Below are 17,634 nucleotides of genomic sequence, written 5' to 3'. Positions count from 1 at the left end.
CATGGATTTCGTCCTAAAAAGTTTGCTTCGCCAGATAAATGTGGGTGCAGAAGTTTGCGGAATGAACTTTGGTACATTTGCCCATTTCTACTCACATTCACTCCATCTCTACTCACATTCACTCCATCTCTACTCACATTCACTCCATCTCTACTCACATTCACTCCATCTCTACTCACATTCACTCCATCTCTACTCACATTAACTCCATTGCTACTCACAGTCTTTCCATCGCTTCTCACATTCACTCTCTCTACTCACATTCACTCCATTTCTACTCACAGTCACTCTATACTCACATTTGCCCCATCTCTACTCACAGTCACTCTATACTCACATTTGCCCCATCTCTACTCACGTTCATCCCATCTCTACTCACATTCACCCCATCTCTACTCCCATCCACTCTCTCTATTGACATTCACTCCATCTATTCCTCTCCTTTTTAACTGGTCCCTTTAACTCACCATTCTCTAACACAGACACAAACCAAGCAATATCCTACGTGTGTTAAAAAAAAAAATCAGTTCTGTACTTTGAGAAAATACTTGTAGCATTTTTTCTTTTGTTAAAAAAACTCTGAATTACATTTTTAATGTATTATAATGTAACAAGCCTTTTTTGTTTCTATAGCAACCATTTGCAAAGTCACACTGACTGTAGAATACTCCTCTGCAGTCATCTAGTTAACCCCAGAGCCGAATCTTTGATGATTGATCACAGGAGAACAGATCGATCGGCAATTTAGCTAATTACTTATCATTAAGATTGTATTGATGCACATATTAAAGGGAAAACAATAATAAAATTAAAAAAATGGCAGCTTGGACTGCTGCTGTGAAGTGGTAGGGAAGGAATTACAGTACATGTCTGAGTTTGCCCACATTACTTCAGTTACAATATATTTTCCCAAGTAGGAGTACACCTTTAAAATGTGTTTGGAAGACTCTGTCTACAGCATTTAGGTAGCACGTCAAAAAGTTCTCATGTAACCAACAAACAGTCCTTTCGTTCCGCATGTTCATTTTAGCAACTGATTCCAAACTTCCAAACACTGAGCTGTAGGAGTATTTCTTAACTTGGTAGAAATATATTGAGTGATCTGATTATTATAATAACAAAGAGGCTGGCAGGTCTCTTCCACTTATGATGAGAAACACCTTCTTCTCAATAAGGAAAAGAGAATTAGTATGTGTGTGATCTCAAAAAGCCAGCTGCACAGGGAGCTTTTGACAACATAAGTCTTCATAAACCCACTTTATGGGGGTTGATTCCAATTGTTCTCTCTCTGGGGGGGGGAGTGTCATGAGTAGCAGGGAACTGTCATACTGTTTGTTAAAAAAACAAAAAACTACAGAACCAGATGCAACAGGAGCTTATTAAGAGCAGTGTGGGCTCACAGATAACACTGGTGATTTCCTGGTGGATCTACTACAGGACATCTAAGCAGAGCAGGCTTTACACACTACAAAAGGGGCAAGAGGATGGTCAGGCAGATGTGTCACTGCGGTGTCTAAAGGCAAAGCTCTCAAGCAACGGAGAGATTCAGTTATATTCACAGCTGTAACTGGAAATTGTTCAGTTCAGCTAGAACAGCAGCAAACGAAAATCCCTGTAACAACATCTAGGAGCTTGTGAAAATGAATTCTTCAAGAAGGTAAGGTCAGATTACTGATGGCAATATCTATCTTTCTCTGTGTGTGTGTGTGGGGGGGGGGGGGGGTGGAGGGAGATATAGATATAGATAGATAGATGTAGAGGTATCTGTACCATGTTAGCCAAGCTTAGTAATCAAAAACAAATAGACAATATGGTTAACAAAATGCTTTTATTTGCGCAAGCTTTCGAGATACACTGATCTCTTCTTCCGGCGGTGTTACAATGGATAGAGCTGGATTTTTAACATAAATCGCATATTGCACAGGGGGGAGGGATAGGCTTTACCCACAGATAACATTCCAGGCTGCCCTGTATCTAAGTAAAAAAATTCTTGCTTTATCCATTGTACACCGCCAGAAGAAGAGATCAGTGTATCTCGAAAGCTCGCATATACGTTGACCTGTGCATTAAACTCTTGTCACGTCTTCACAAGACCTGGAGTGCCTGTTATATATTTATCATACATACAGCTTTTTTTTCAATTGGAATGCAGTTCCTGTACCTTTTAACCTTTTCTTTTCATAGACCACGTGGTACATTTTATAGCATTATTGCGATAATCTAAAAAAAAAAAATTATATATGTTTTTATATGTTCTAGAAATAAAGGTGAAGGAACTCCGGCCGTGATGATGGGACCAGGGGTAAAATTATTCTTGGACATGTGCAATAATATACACATTTATCTACATTTCAAAATCGTTTCAAATGTGTTATTTTTGTAAACAAATTATTATTACATTCCAATTGTTTTATAAAACATAAAATGTCGTGTATGTGTGTGTGTCTATATAGAAATACAAATATACATACAGACACTAAGGGAAGTGTTTTTCTATTTCTGTAAGGTGGTTGATGATGGTTTCTCTCTACTGAGTAACAATGGTTTAAATGAATAATTACAGTAATCTTTACTAGGGGTTATGTATCTCATATTTTATTAGTTTTTGTGCAGCAGAACAGCTTTAATCCACAATCCCGGGAAAAATATAAATTCATGTATTTCCATAATTGGAACCAGAGGATCCAAGTATTATGGACCTACCTAGCCCCTTAATTCTCTGAGGGCACTGCTGGATATATATGTACATTATATTTTGTATAGCACTTGCTTGCACGGGACTTTGTAAAGTCGGCAATCCATAGCATTTCCTTAGCACTAGCAGGACCAACTTACTTTGGTGGCCCCTGATATATATGCTGCAAAGCTGTTACTGACTTATTGACAACGTTTTAAGTCCCTTTAAAAAAACAAGGAGTTGGTCTTGCACACGGTACAATATTGGCTACCAGAAAATGAAATAGGCTCCTTAATAGGTTAGGCTTATAACACCAATAATATTTACATGTTTTATGTTTATTGTTAATATGTTGCAAGCTCCTTTGACAGGCTTTTTTAGTTGTAGAGTTTCTTAGTAAGCAGTGGTACTGGTCTTGCACTCTAACATCATTTTAACATCACTTTAAAGGGCATGCTAAACTGCTAGAGATCTTTGGTGGGAATGGAGAAATGCTATTGGTTTAATATCATGAATGGATACATATTTATAAGCATCAAACAAACCATATATACTGGTAATTAATGTGCTAAAAGTAAATATATATCACCCAATCTGTTATATAAATATACATTGAACAATACTATGGGCCACTTTACATGAAGGGGAGTACAGCATGCTAAAGCTTAGCTCTCTTTTGTAGGTTTGGGCCTATATTATTATTATTATCATTTATTTGTAAAGCACCAACATATTCCGTAGCGTGGTACAGTGGGGGGTACAGAGTGACATCAATTACATCAACTGAATGACATACGAGTAAGGACAGACAAGCGCAAACAGATACAGAAAGTAATGAGGGCCAGCTCCTATAAAGTCCTCCAAACCGTAAATAAAACAAACAATCAGAGGGTAAATCATATCCTGTTGCTGGATAGAAGCAGACTGTGTGGGTGCCCTGGTTGATTGATGCTACAACACACGGGACAGAGGGGTAGAGTATATCACTTAGATGCCCTGTAATGTTTATGGGCAGGGAATCATTTATCATAATGTTTGCTTTTATTTGATGCATTCTGCCCATCTTCCACCATAGATCTTACCTGTGTTATGTCTGGGACGCTATTTCTGTATAGTGCTCGTCAGTGGAATATGGATAAAACATACATCTTTACATACATACAGTACTTGTCTAAAACAGTGTACAATAAGTAGTATTACCACATTGTAATTCATCCTACTACAGAAAGCTTCTGAATGTAATACATATGTAAATGTATTATCAACAGTATATGGATATTTTAAACAAACTTCTATTAACAACGTTACCAACGCTATTAAATGCATGGCAGACTCTTCTAGGATTGATTAGAATACACAAAGTACTTGAAAAGATTAATTAATAATATTAACCCTGTAGACATTTTTAAATCTTCTATTTACACTATTCAGAAAGTCTGTGCCAATGCTTTGGAAGAAAGTCTTGTCGGAAAACAAATGAATGTTTAACAAAGTAAATTACTTCTAAGATACTTTCCCTGCCAGTGAGTACATGTATTATAGAATTGCCAAACGGTTGGCAAATCTGACCTCCTATTATGGAGATAATACTCCTCCTGGCTGTGTGATGAATTGGTCCTTCACCAAAACCATTACTCATCCGACAGACGCTTGGAAATGCATTAAATACAGGTTTCTAGAATAACTGTTGATGTTGTCCTAACCTTCAGAACATGTTTAATCCATTTGTTGCTAAAGAGACTCTAAATGTATTCGTGTGCATGGTTAACATCCCACCAAATGTAAGAAACACTCTTTAATATACAGTTACTGTAATATATACACACTTCTACCCTGAACGTTTGATTGGACGCTGAACCACACTGCATCTAACAGCCACTCATACACTAATATAGAAACAATGGTTATGAAGAAATTAATCTCATGTGTTATTACCAGTGTTCGACAAACCTATACATTTGCTCGCCCCGGGCGAGTGGATTTAACATCGTGGCGAGCAACTATTGGCCGAAGCAGCATACGTTTGGTACTAGGTGACGAGTAGATTTTTTTGTGTGGCGAGTAGATTTTTTGGTGATTTGTCAACCACTGGTTATTACTATAGATTACAGAATAATAAAGGGCTTCCAGTAGTTAAAATATTACTATTTCCTTTCTAATATAAATAACCAATGCACATTTGTGTTTATAAAATAACCATTATGCCCATAGTTTACAAATAATAAAGAACTCAAGTGAAGAGTTGAATCTGAGGTTAAGAAATTACCAAATTAAACTAAAGACTCATTACAACTCAGGGCCAGAACTTTGTGAACTTAAACAAGTCACTGTGGTATCTTTTATTAAGAGTAGGAGCCTTTCTGGGAACTGTTTTTCTCTTAAAAACACCTATGTTGCAGTATTGTCCATATTTACTAAGAAGTGCTAATCTCAAAAACATTTTACAACCCATTGATTTGAAAAGGCTATAACAGGCCATATATTTTAAGCCATATTGGAAAGTGTTTTATTGAGTGGCACTGTTTAGTAAATATGGCACTTTGTGCGTTGGACACTGGCAGTGACGTACAGAAGAGAGTCTTATTGTTTAACAGGTTTGATCACACCTACTCATGTTTTGCTACATACTGTAGGCAGCTCTATTTCTTTCTGCCACCTAACAAATCTATTGTGCAGCTAGTAGCCCCCTTTCCTATTACTACTCAGTCTCATTCCATGTACACAGTATTCCCTTATGTCAGGGAGACTCCCTGATAATGAACTAAAATGTATAATGTTTCTTTTTAAACGCTAGCAGCATGGTGCCCTGTGCACTTGCTGCACATGTAATCCTGTAGTCTATGTTTATCGTACTCCACTGCCTTTAATTTAGGGTGTTATTCATCAAACAGAGCTAGCCATTAGTAATTATGTCCATTCACTAGAATAACCAATAATTATTCCCTATTGCTTCAACCATGTGAACAAATGAATAACTAGCTCAAGATCCCATGTCACTGATCACTCACCTATTTCATTTTGTATAGTTTATTAGCAATAATAATATTTATAATGATATGTTTTCTCTCACCAGAATACATTCTCTCCGTGCCCACAGACAGAGGGTCCCAGGGAACTATGTCAGCAGCTGGCAACATCAGTCCTGCAGCTGTGCGGACCAGTGGTGCATTGATGAACTAGCCACATACCTACTAATTACCATGATCGTTTTAATTGCCCTTTGGGGGGCATGGGCAAGGAAAGACGTGTATGTGTAGTTGTTCCCTGGATGTAAACACAACCATTGGAGGACTACTTGTTAGATGCAGCGACGTTTTCCACTGCAAATGGCGAACAAGTGACTGGGACAAAGGACCATGCGAGACATGTTGAGATATTTGGTTTCTATTTGGCATTGTTTGCTGAAGAAAAGACAATATGCTAATCTTCAAAGTTCTATTTGAAGAATATTCATAATGCAAAACATATGTTGAAATGAATACTGCTGTGTTATGAACAATATATTAATTATGTGACATATGACTGATTGAAAAGAATGACATAAACATTTACAATGCTGCATGCAGACACTGTCAATTAAAGTGACATCCCTTTCCACTCTGTATCAGTATTGTGTCCGCAATGGGGAAGGATATTGTATGTCTTTATTTATATAGCGCCATTAATGTACATAGCGCTTCACAGTAGTAATACAAGTGGTAATCATATAAATAACAAATAATATAAATAACAGGTCATGGGAATAAGTGCTTCAGACATACAAGTAACATTAAGGAAGAGGAGTCCCTACCCTGAGGAGCTTACAGTCTAATTGGTAGGTAGGGGAACATATAGAGAAAGTAGGAGGGAGTTCTGGTAAGTGCGTCTGCAGGGGGCCAAGCTTTATGTATCATGTGTTCAGAATATCCACAGTGCTATTCATATGCTTCTTTAAGCAAGTGTGTCTTAAGTTGGGTCTTAAAGGTGGATAGAAAGGGTGCTAGTTGGGTATTGGGTGGAAGGGCATTCCAGAGGTGCGCGGCAGTCAGTGAAAAAGGCGTGAGAGGGCTTTAGATACAAAGGAGGTAGAAAGAAGACATCCTTGAGAAGAACGCAAGAGTCAGGATGGTGCACAGTGAGAAATTAGGGCTGAGATGTAAGGAGGGGCAGAAGAATGTAAAGCTTTAAAAGTGAGGTGAAGAATGGAGTGTGAGATGCGGGATTTGATCGGAAGAATGAGAATGAGGGCCTGAGTCAGAGTTTTAACTGTCGACGAGCAACAGAGGAAAGGGCGTATCTTTGTGATATTACGGAGGAAAAAGCGACAGGTTTTAGAAACGTTTTGAATGTGAGGGGAGAATGTGAGAGGAGTCGAGTGTGACCCCTAGGCAGCGTGCTTGGGCTACTGGGTGAATGATCGTACTTCCAACAGTAACGTGGAAGGAGGTAGTAGGGCCAGGTTTGGGAGGAAGTATGAGTAGCTCTGTTTTTGCCATGTTAAGTTTAAGGCGGCGGAGGGCCATCCAGGATGATATCCCCTTATCACACATGACATTTTCAGTTCTTTTGGGTGCAGCAAGAACTTTCTTCCCCTCCGCTCCCCATCCTCTCCCTGTTTGATTTGGTTAAAACTGTACATTGGTATCATATTGATGCCATATGTTTTATAAACAATATTTGTTTACGGTTCTTGATCATTAAAGCAATAATCAACCCTTAAGCAAAAATTTTTATCTTTAAAATATAATCTATGGTGTCTTATGTCCTTGATAAAAGATGCAATGCAGCGATCATAGTGCAAATTGAACACATATTGGATGTATTATATTTATGTATACTAGAAAGGGTACCTCCCATCAGCTACAGTGTGTAAGTAGATGGGGGTGCTGGTGGTGCTACTCTGGGTTAGGTAGACATATAGCACTAAATAAGAGAAAGAAATCCCTGTTTGGACGCTCTCCCACTAAGATGAATGATTAATTACAGTACTAAAAAAAAAAAACTTTTAATTAGAACATATATATATACTTGAGGGCTATACTAGTGAATTTTGTATTAATATTGTACGAGTGGGGTACACTTATACCCCTTTCTCGATACTTAACTTGGTTTGATCCAGGTGCTTACCCTAGTACCTAACTTAGGATCATCTTTTTGCGTTGTTTTTCGGTTTTAAGCTCCATTATTTTAAATGTTCTAATTAAAAGTTTTTTTTAAATTAATTTCATTAATCATTCATCTTGGTGGGAGAGTGTTGTTTCTCTTATTTAGTGCTATTTATTATATTTATCCAGATTGAAATTAGGTTATTTAATTGAAACAATAATAATTTGTCTCCCACCCACCACCCCCTAACACACCGGCAGACAAAGTTCTGTGGAATAAGCAAATGCAAACATATATCTGAAAACATGTGTCAGCGGTTACGCACGGACTGCTTTTCTTATTAACACTTTGCTTATGTTAATCATCCACTCTACACATTTTTGAAAATGTTCAAAAAAGGATGTGCGTTACGCATACCTGACTGACCACGTTATTCTAGTCTACCAAAATAGTGTCAAGCACCCAGCCAACACGTTCCATGAAATACTCCATGCTCCTGTGTTTTGTCAGCGGATTTAAACAGATCTTTTATTTTCCATGGTGATGGTCCAGGACTTCAGGGGGGAATGGTTATTCTCACAGGCTGAAAACTAATACTAGAAAATTACCTTTTCTTAAGAAGTCAACATGTTGTTGAAAATGTCAAAACTTCCAACAAAAACATCTGCACATTCCCAGCTGTCTGACTTTCTGCATGAAATACTACTTCAGCAAGACAATATTTTGGTGTGAAGGCAATTTGATGAGTCTCTTAGACCTATGGTAATTTATTCACAGGAAAGTTGTGTGTGGGAAAAACACCAATGGGTCTCAGGAGACACAAATGCCGACATGTACTAAAGGTTCTTAAAGCAGCAATACTACACCCCCCCCCCCTTGTTTCCCTTATTTGTATATGTACAGTAAAGCATGTGATAATGTATAACACTACATTCTTACCTAAGCTGGCAATCGTTTGGTGCTCCTGTCATAAATCTGTAGACATCCTAATTGTGTGCCTAACATAATGGCCACCTTCTCGTTTCAATCAATCCTTCAGTTAGTGTAACTCAGCAGCTACAATGTATCCTAATATTAGTAAGGTGACATTATCTGTTATTACAGCTCAAACTGCTGGGAACATTGGCAACAAATGATCACAAACAGGAAAGTGTTACATCTTGCACTGGTTGGGAGGTGCGTGAAATTAAATGATGCTTTAAAAGCAGCAAAACATGAACTTGTATATGTTGTTTTTTTTAAAATAAATCAGTTCTGTAGTATTACATGTGACTGTTTTTTTCATTCAACTCTTAATGCCATTTTTTAATGAGTTTAAAGCATCCTTTGATTTCTATTGCAGGTTTTAACCCCCCTCCCAAGCGGGCAAGCTCTTTACAGCACTTTCCTGTTTGTGATAATTAGCTGCCAATATTCCTAGCAGTTTGAGCTGCAAACTGTAACAATAGATAATGTTACCACAGTAATATAAGGATACATTGTAGCTGCTGAGTTACACTGATTGAAACAGCCGTTATGTTAGGCACACAATCAGGATTTTGTCAGATTTAGAACAGGAGCACCAAATGCTGTGGGGATGTAGTATTGCTGATTTAAAACTCATTAAAAATAGCATTAAGAGTTGAAAACAAACAAACAAACAAAAAACCCAGTCACTATTATCTAACACTACAGAACTCATTTATTTAAAAAAATGAAGAAAAAAACCCACATTAGATTTCACACGTTTTTCTACTTTAATTACATTTTCATCTACTTATTCACTAAATGAAAATTGCTAGTGGCAAAGCAGAGAAATAAGGCCTTTTACTGTGAAATACCTCACAGATTAAAAAAAAAAAACGTGTCTATATATATTTTAATGTGGCGCTTGTAAATGAGTACATCACAAAATTACTTATTCACATGCAAATAACGCAAATCTGATACTGGCGATATCAGGCTACATAGAATTGGTAAGAAAATAAATAGTGATGGGGGGTGGGGAGGAAAGAGAGCTCTAGCATTAGTCAAAGTAATGTGGTTATGCAATGATAGGATGTACTGAGCAGTGGGACATGTCCTGTCCAGCCCCCTCAATGACCAAATATGGTCATACAGCCTCCTCCCTCAGGATGTGGAGAGCCATATTCCCGTATCTACGTTATCCAGGGGGCTGGCAAGCCCTGCATCTTGCCTTCAGTGCCGCGGGAAGACGCAGCCGGCGTAGGATGGACACGGCCGCAGACGGAGAGATGGTTACAAGGTTAGTATTGGTTTTCTCTCTCAGCAGATGGCTTCATCAAGTGAAGGGTTAATGCTGCGGGTCCTATTCCGAAGCACGGGCCCTGCAGCATTAATCCTCACGGACCTCAAAACGTACTGTTGTTGGGGCCGCGGTCGGCCGTGGCCCCAAAAACAGTGAGTCTTGCTACATCTGTATTACTAGATTAGAGTGTTGGTGCACATACAGTATGATATCGAAATACATATGCATCATTTTCTGGGTTTCAACTGAAAGAAGTGTCACATCATTTTTTATGTGTTTGGTAGATCTTTCCTGATTCTTCTATATTTCTGTGCTTTTTTTCCAATTTAGTCTGCATTTGTATGTGTTATATAATAAAAAGATTGTTTTTTTTTTTAAACATTTAACAAGCGCTGTAGAGAACATCTGTTCATACAACTCTACGCACTAGCTTTATTCTTGTGGGGTTTTCAGTGTACAGTCTCAAATTCTTTGAGCTTCACATAGTCTGGTATAAATACCTATGATTCAAAAAGAACAGAGGCAGAAACAAATCCAAAACATCTTAATACAATCTAAAAATAAAATATCAAAAGCTAGAATAACATTACCATTGTCAAACACCCCTCCCCCCCACAAAAAATGTCAAAATATTAGAACATATTTTGCTTGCAAACGAAAAATGAAAAAATGAAAAACAAAAACATCTAAAATACAACGCAAATAAAAAACAAGAAAAATTAACATATTGCCAGTTTAGTAAATGAATCCCAAGAGAAATCGCAGGATGCTATAAACCAAAAATAAAAATGTATAGTAAACACTGCACATAAATGAACTATTACCTGTTTCTTACACATACTTCGGGTCTGTGGCTTTACCTTTCCTTCAACCGGTGGCGTAGCTAGAAATGAGCGGGCCCCCAGGCAAACATTTTTTCAAGGCCCCATTAAAAATCAACGTATTCTGTAGATTCAAAATGAAGTATAACGCACATATATATATAGATTAAATTATGGGGGCGGACATTTTTGCAGCCCCAGGCCCGGACCTAATGGGAAATCCGCCACTGGAATAGCTATTGAATCTCATTGTGGATGGGTGCAGAAAGGTTCCCACCCTCTACTTTACCGTAAAGTAGAGGGTGGGAACCTCTCTGCACCATCCACAATGAGATTCAATAGCTTTTTTTCTCAAATACCATTGGGCTTTTTTCTCCAAAGTTGTGTAAAATTCACTATACATCATGATTAAATAAATCAGCATAGTATTAAAAGATAATACTGACGGGGGAACTTCCGGTGACGTCACCCGACATGGTGGAGTAGTTTGGGAGCTCCAGAGACTCTCCTGATTAACGGCAGATAAACGCACCCTTTCACCGAATAATTTCACCGGATTTTTTGTTCCCCGGCTGGGGCAACAACAGGGGAATGTCCAAACCGCAAAAGAAATCTGTGACCCAAGCGGTTACTAAATTTTTCCCGCCGCAACAGAAGAGCCCTGAGCCGCAGCAGGAAAAACAAAATGGCGACAGCCCACGAGGGGAACCGGCTACAAGGAGTAAAGCACCTCGTTCTAAAGAAACCTCCGCTTCAGAGGAACCCCTCACTAGAACATACATGGAGGACCTGATGGCGGCAATGCATACTAAACTGTACACCTCTCTACAAGTAGAGATAAAATCAGCAGTCCACGACCTTAAGCAGGAGATAAACGGGCTAACTGAAAAGACCACCACGCTGGAAGTTAAAATGGAGGAAAGTCACCTGCGCCAAACTGCAATGGAGGAGGAGATACTCAATCTGAAAGGGGAACTCCAACGGCTCAGAGATGGACTAGAGGACCAGGAGAACCGGGATAGAAGGCAGAATTTGCGTATTCGAAATATCCCTGAAACGGTTCTCCCTGGCCTCCTCCGCCCATATCTACTCGACCTGTTTAAATCTATCTGTGAATCCCTGGAAGACAGAGACTTGGAGATAGATCGAGCCCACAGGGCTCTGGGGCCCAGATCAGAAGACCCGAACAGAAGGCGAGACGTGATTGTCAGATTACATAGCTATTCTGCTAAAGAAAGCATCCTCACAGCATGCAGAGGAAAAGAATCACTCACCTTCTTAGAAGATCAGCTCCAAATATTCAGCGATCTATCCAGGATTACGGTGCTTCGCAGGAAGGAGATGAAACCCTTAACAACTTTCCTCCGTGACAACGCCATAAAATATCGCTGGGGGTTTCCTTTCAAGTTAACGGCGAGTCACAAAGGCAAATTCCTGACGATCCGGCTCCCAGAAGACATGGGACCGTATGTGAGAGCCCTGGGACTGACACCACCAGCCTCCTGGGCACCTGATCGGCATCGGGCCTCTGCGCAGAGTGAAGAACCGGACGAAGACAACGACCAGGGAAGAAGAGAGCCCTCAGCACGCCAAAGAACAGCCAGGAGCTGAGAGGACAGGGAGGTGCCGCCCTACTCACCTGACCGCTGCCGCGCCGAACTGCTCGACCCCGCTCACGCATCGCGAGTCCTGCGGGAAGAACAACCTACGGATCCAGAGAGGGATCTCACCGAAAGCGAAACCTACGGGCCGATCGGAAGGCAGCAAGGAGAGATCTTCACATGCTGTCACAGATCCTCTGACGAGCCCAAGCCTGGTTTATAAAAAAAAAAAAAAAGTTTTAAAAGTTTTTTCCCAAGTTGTTGTTACCTACCGAGGTGCTGTTGCAGTGATTAAGAGGCCCGGGTGACAAGAGTAACCAGGATCTCATTTGCTGCGGTCTGGGAGAGGGGGGGAGAGTCTATAAAGCGGAAAAACAGCCGAACTGTAAGTAACTCTGCGACTTCCCTTCCCCCCCCCTCCCCCAGGAGAACCTGGAGATCACCCCAAAACGGGCATTGGAATCTGCCCCCCGGGCAGGCCTGGAGCTCAGTCAGAGCAGAGCCATAAAGCCCCCATAGATTACACTGGTGCGGGCCCGGGTTTGCACCGGGATAATAAGCCCCCCTCCCCCCATCCGTCCCCCCTGTTGGCCTGGAACTCCCGTGTTGCGGACGAGGGGGAGGGAGGGAGACAGCGGAGAGGAATTAACCGAACTGTGAGTGACTCTTCACCTCCCCTGCCCCCCCCCCCCCCCTCAGGAGAGTGTGGACCCAGGGTACGGTTAAAACTGAACTAAAAAACTCCCAAGGGCTCCAATGTTGCGGACCCATGTTTACAGAGTTGAGGAGCAAGGTCTCCCCCCCCCCATCCCCCCTATTCCTCACCCCCCCCATCCCCCCTATTCCTCACCCCCCCCATCCCTTAACCCCCCCCTCCCTTCCCCTCCCCCCCCCTCTCCCCCCTCCCTCTCCCCCCTCCCTCTCCCCCCCCCTCTCCCCCCCCTCTCCCCCCCTCTCCCTCCCCCCCCTCTCCCTCCCCCCCCTCTCCCCCCTCTCCCTCCCCCCCCTCTCACCTCCCCCTCCCCCCCTCCCTCTATATATGCTCCACAAGACTAAATCATAAGGTTTAAGTGTTAAGAATAATGGAATTGGTACACTAAATAAAGATGGGACCTCTCCCCCACTCCTCTTGAAAGAAAATGTCAAATGTTTCAAACAGCTGTCTCCATTGGAATTCAATAATGTGAAAGAGTGAAGTGATGACACAAAAATATATATGCCTAATTGCTAACTTAAAATGTATACAGTCAAAGGATGAACAGGCTCTGAACTACCTCCCCCCCCTCTCTCTTCTTCCTCCCCCCCTCTCTCTTCTTCCTCCCCCCCTCCCTATTTCCTCCCCCCCCCTTTTTCCTACCTCCCCCTCTCTCTTTCCTCCCCCCCTCTCTTTTTCCTCCCCTTCCCCCCCTTCTTCCCTCGCCCCTCCCTACACACCCCTTCCCCCCCCCTACACACCCCTTCCCCCCCCCCCTCTTCCCCCCCCCCAAAAGAGTTTATAAACTGCTGTTTATGTTGCCACTCAAAGGAGTGCAGGGGCGCAGAACTGAGAGGGGGGGGGGGGGGAATGGGTGTCTTTACTATAAATGAACGTTTCTACTGTATAATATGCCTGACTGATAACTGAGATTGTATGCACCCAGGAGTCAAACGTGCCTTGAAAGGATGTATCGTTAATCTTGCCCCTTCCCCCCCCTCCCTCCCGCCCCTTCCCCCCCCCTCCCTCCTGCCCCCTCCCTTCCGCCCCTCCCTCCCTCCCCACACCCCTCCCTCCCTCCCCATACCCCTCCCTCCCTCCCCTCCCTCCCTCCCCACACCCCTCCCTCCCTCCCCACACCCCTCCCTCCCCACGCCCCTCCCTCCCCACGCCCCTCCCTCCCCATGCCCCTCCCTCCCCACGCCCCTCCCTCCCTCCCTACGCCCCTCCCGCCCCCCCTCCCGCCCCTCCTCCCGCCCCTTCCCTCCCTCCCTCCCCCCCATCCCGCCCCTCCCTCCCTCCCTCCTGCCCCTCCCTCCCTCCCTCCTGCCCCTCCCTCCCTCTTCCCCCCCCTCCCCCCCCATGCCCCTCCCTCCCTCTTGCCCCTCCATCCCTCCCTCTTGCCCCTCCCTCCCTCTTGCCCCTCATGCCCCCCCTCCCTCCACCCCTTCTCGTCTCCCCTCCCCCCCCTCCCTCCCTCCTCCCTCCACCCCCTCTCGCCCCCCTCCCTCCCTCTCGCCCCCTCCTCCCCCCCCTCTTCCCCACCCTCCCTCTTCCCCCTCATACCCCCCCTCCCTCCACCCCTTCTCGTCTCCCCTCCCCCCCCTCCCTCCCTCCTCCCTCCTCCCACCTCTCCCCCCCCTCCTCCCCCCCAAAAAAGAAAACGGAAACTGTTTTAGTTAGACACTTAAGAGGTTACTCCACTCCCACAACGATATGGTTGTCTCTCTGAAAGGAGAAATGTTAGAATTACTTGAAATGTTCCTATGCCTTCTTTACTTCCCCCCACTTATGACCTGGGGATATATACAAAGTGGGTTAAGTAAATTCTATAGAGAGTCTGGACCCCGCTGACCACCAACGGTTGACGAACCCGGAACCACCCCCAAGGGACCCACCTGGTCCAAATGCCGGCCGTTCTTAGGGCTGGTAAAAATATGTTAAGGCCTTTTGTAGGCCTTAATACAACTTACCTCTATCTGCTGACTCTGTCCCAGCAGATCTCCGCCCCGCCCCCACCTACCCCTTCCCACGCCCCCCTCCCTCAGCTTAAGATACCTATCCTAATCGAAAAAAACGCACAACCTCTATACCCTCAGAAATTTAAACCAGAATCAGACTTACTAGACCATGGCCTCTCAAGTAGGAAAGAGAAGGCCTTAGGGTATTACCCCTCCCAAAAAAAAGAACCAAACTCGCAACTCCCACACCTACAGAGATATAAACTAGACCCAGACTTACTGAATCAGGGCCTCTCAAATGGGAAAGATGAGGCCTTACGATACCCTCTAAAAAAGAACCCAAATGGCTAGCCAAGCCACAATTAAATTCACCTCACTCAACGTGAAAGGCCTCCAGAATAACCGAAAAAGGAGGCTAGCACTCCAAGATATGAAAAGATCAGGGGGGGACATTATATTTCTACAGGAGACCCACTTCACGTCACAAGACCCCCCAAATTTATTCAAAAAAGTGTTCCCAATGTGTTTTTTCGCATCATTTACTAGCAAAAAAAGGGGTGTAGCTGTCCTGATCAGACAGGGCACCCCATTCAATCATATCAAAACAACTGTGGACCCAGAGGGTAGATTTCTAGTGGTATATGGCTCCTTAGCGGGCTCAGCGATCGCTCTTATCAATGTGTATGCCCCAAACGAGAACCAAACCGAATTCCTAAAGAAAGTACTCGAGGGCATAGACCCGGAATATCTGTCATCGATGATAGTGGAAGGGGACCTAAACATGGTCCTCAACCCTACCGAGGACAGATCGACCACAATGGGTCCCCCCCGTACAACCCCCTCCCAAATCACAGGGAAAAGGTTTAGGGGAATCCTGAGCGAGTTTTCACTGGTGGACATCTGGAGAACCCAACACCAGGGCCAGAGAGACTATACTTTCTACTCAGCACCTCACCAGACCTACTCTCGAATAGACCACTTTCTGGCCACAAAAAATGTGGTGGCGGCAACAACTGACTCCGACATAGGACCGATCACATGGTCTGATCACGCCCCGATTACCATAACCTTGACAACACCCTTCGAAAAGACAATAAATTACTCATGGAGGCTAAATGACTCACTACTCAACCATCCTGAGATAGAAAGAGAGATCAGAGCTGCCATTCGAGACTACTTTTTTTTTAACTCAGGATCCGTCTCCTCACCAGCAACCCTGTGGGAAGCCCATAAGGCAACCATTAGAGGAAAAATCATTTCCATCGCATCCCACAGGAAAAAAGCCCGCCAAAAACTAATAAAGGAGCTCACGGATGATATCAAAATAATAGAACAAACTCATAAAGCTAACCCCTCAAAAAAAATATATAAAACATTGACAACAGCTAGAGCAAAACTTAGACAAATCCAGCTGGAGGATGTTGAGAAAGCCCTCAAATGGACCAACCAACAATACTATGATAAAGGGAACAAGGCAGACAGACTTCTAGCGACTAAATTAAGAGGGGTGCATAAACGGTCCCAAATCACGGCGATCAAGAGTAGGTCTGGTGAGATACAACATAGTGACAATAAAATAGCAGCCGAATTCACAAAATTTTACACCGAACTTTATAACTTAAGATCCAAAAATGGCCGCCCCGAATCAGTAGCATCCGAATTAATAGCACAATACTTAGATAAGTGTCAGCTCCCCACACTAACGGAGGAGGAAAACACAGTCCTCAATGCTGAGATTTCAAAAGAGGAACTGGAAGAGGCGGTCAAATCATTAAAAATCACTAAGTCTCCTGGCCCAGATGGCTTCACTAATGTCTACTATAAGAGATTCTTGCCAGTATTATCCACGCATCTCCTAAGAATATTTAACGATTTTATGGAAGGAAATCAAATCCCTACGTCAATGTCCCTGGCCACCCTGGCCATAATACATAAAGAAGGCAGGGACCCGATGCAATGTGGAAGCTACCGTCCAATCTCCCTGCTTAATTGTGATCTCAAACTATATAGCAAAATACTCGCAAATAGATAGAATCCCATTTTACCAAGATTAATAGATAAAGACCAAGTGGGATTCGTAGCAGGCAGACAGGCCTCGGACAATACCCGAAAGATAATTGATATTATTGAACATGTCCATCTCACAGGGACCAAAGCACTACTCCTTAGCTTGGACGCAGAGAAGGCGTTCGATAGAATAGACTGGCTATTCATGGACCATGTTATGCGCAAATTCGGCTTCAAAGACGCATATCTAGAAGGAGTCCGTAGATTATATCAAAATCCATCTGCAACAGTAAAACTACCAGGGGGCAGTAACCAGAGATTTGAGATTACTAATGGAACTCGACAGGGATGCCCCCTATCTCCTCTTCTCTTTGCACTAACCATAGAACCCCTAGCAGCGGCAATAAGAACCAATAGAGACATCAAAGGAATAGAAATTGGACACAGGCAGCACAAAATATCACTATTCACAGATTATGTCATTTTAACCCTGACACAACCCCAAACATCCCTACCTAACCTCCAAAAAGAACTCCGAGA

At 42.9% G+C, this 17,634-nt stretch overlaps 1 long non-coding RNA gene across 1 annotated transcript; it reads left to right on the top strand.

Annotated features, from left to right (window-relative positions):
* The first annotated feature begins 1,125 nt into the window (after window positions 1-1,125).
* Window positions 1,126-6,279, top strand: LOC142494983 (uncharacterized). Its single transcript, XR_012801639.1, has 2 exons — window positions 1,126-1,657; window positions 5,751-6,279. It is a non-coding gene; the product is annotated as an uncharacterized LOC142494983 (long non-coding RNA).
* The last annotated feature ends 11,355 nt before the right edge of the window (window positions 6,280-17,634 follow it).

Source organism: Ascaphus truei, chromosome 5, assembly GCF_040206685.1.
Source record: "Ascaphus truei isolate aAscTru1 chromosome 5, aAscTru1.hap1, whole genome shotgun sequence".
Taxonomy (NCBI): Eukaryota; Metazoa; Chordata; class Amphibia; order Anura; family Ascaphidae; genus Ascaphus; species Ascaphus truei.
This window is presented reverse-complemented; position numbering and strand designations above follow the sequence as displayed.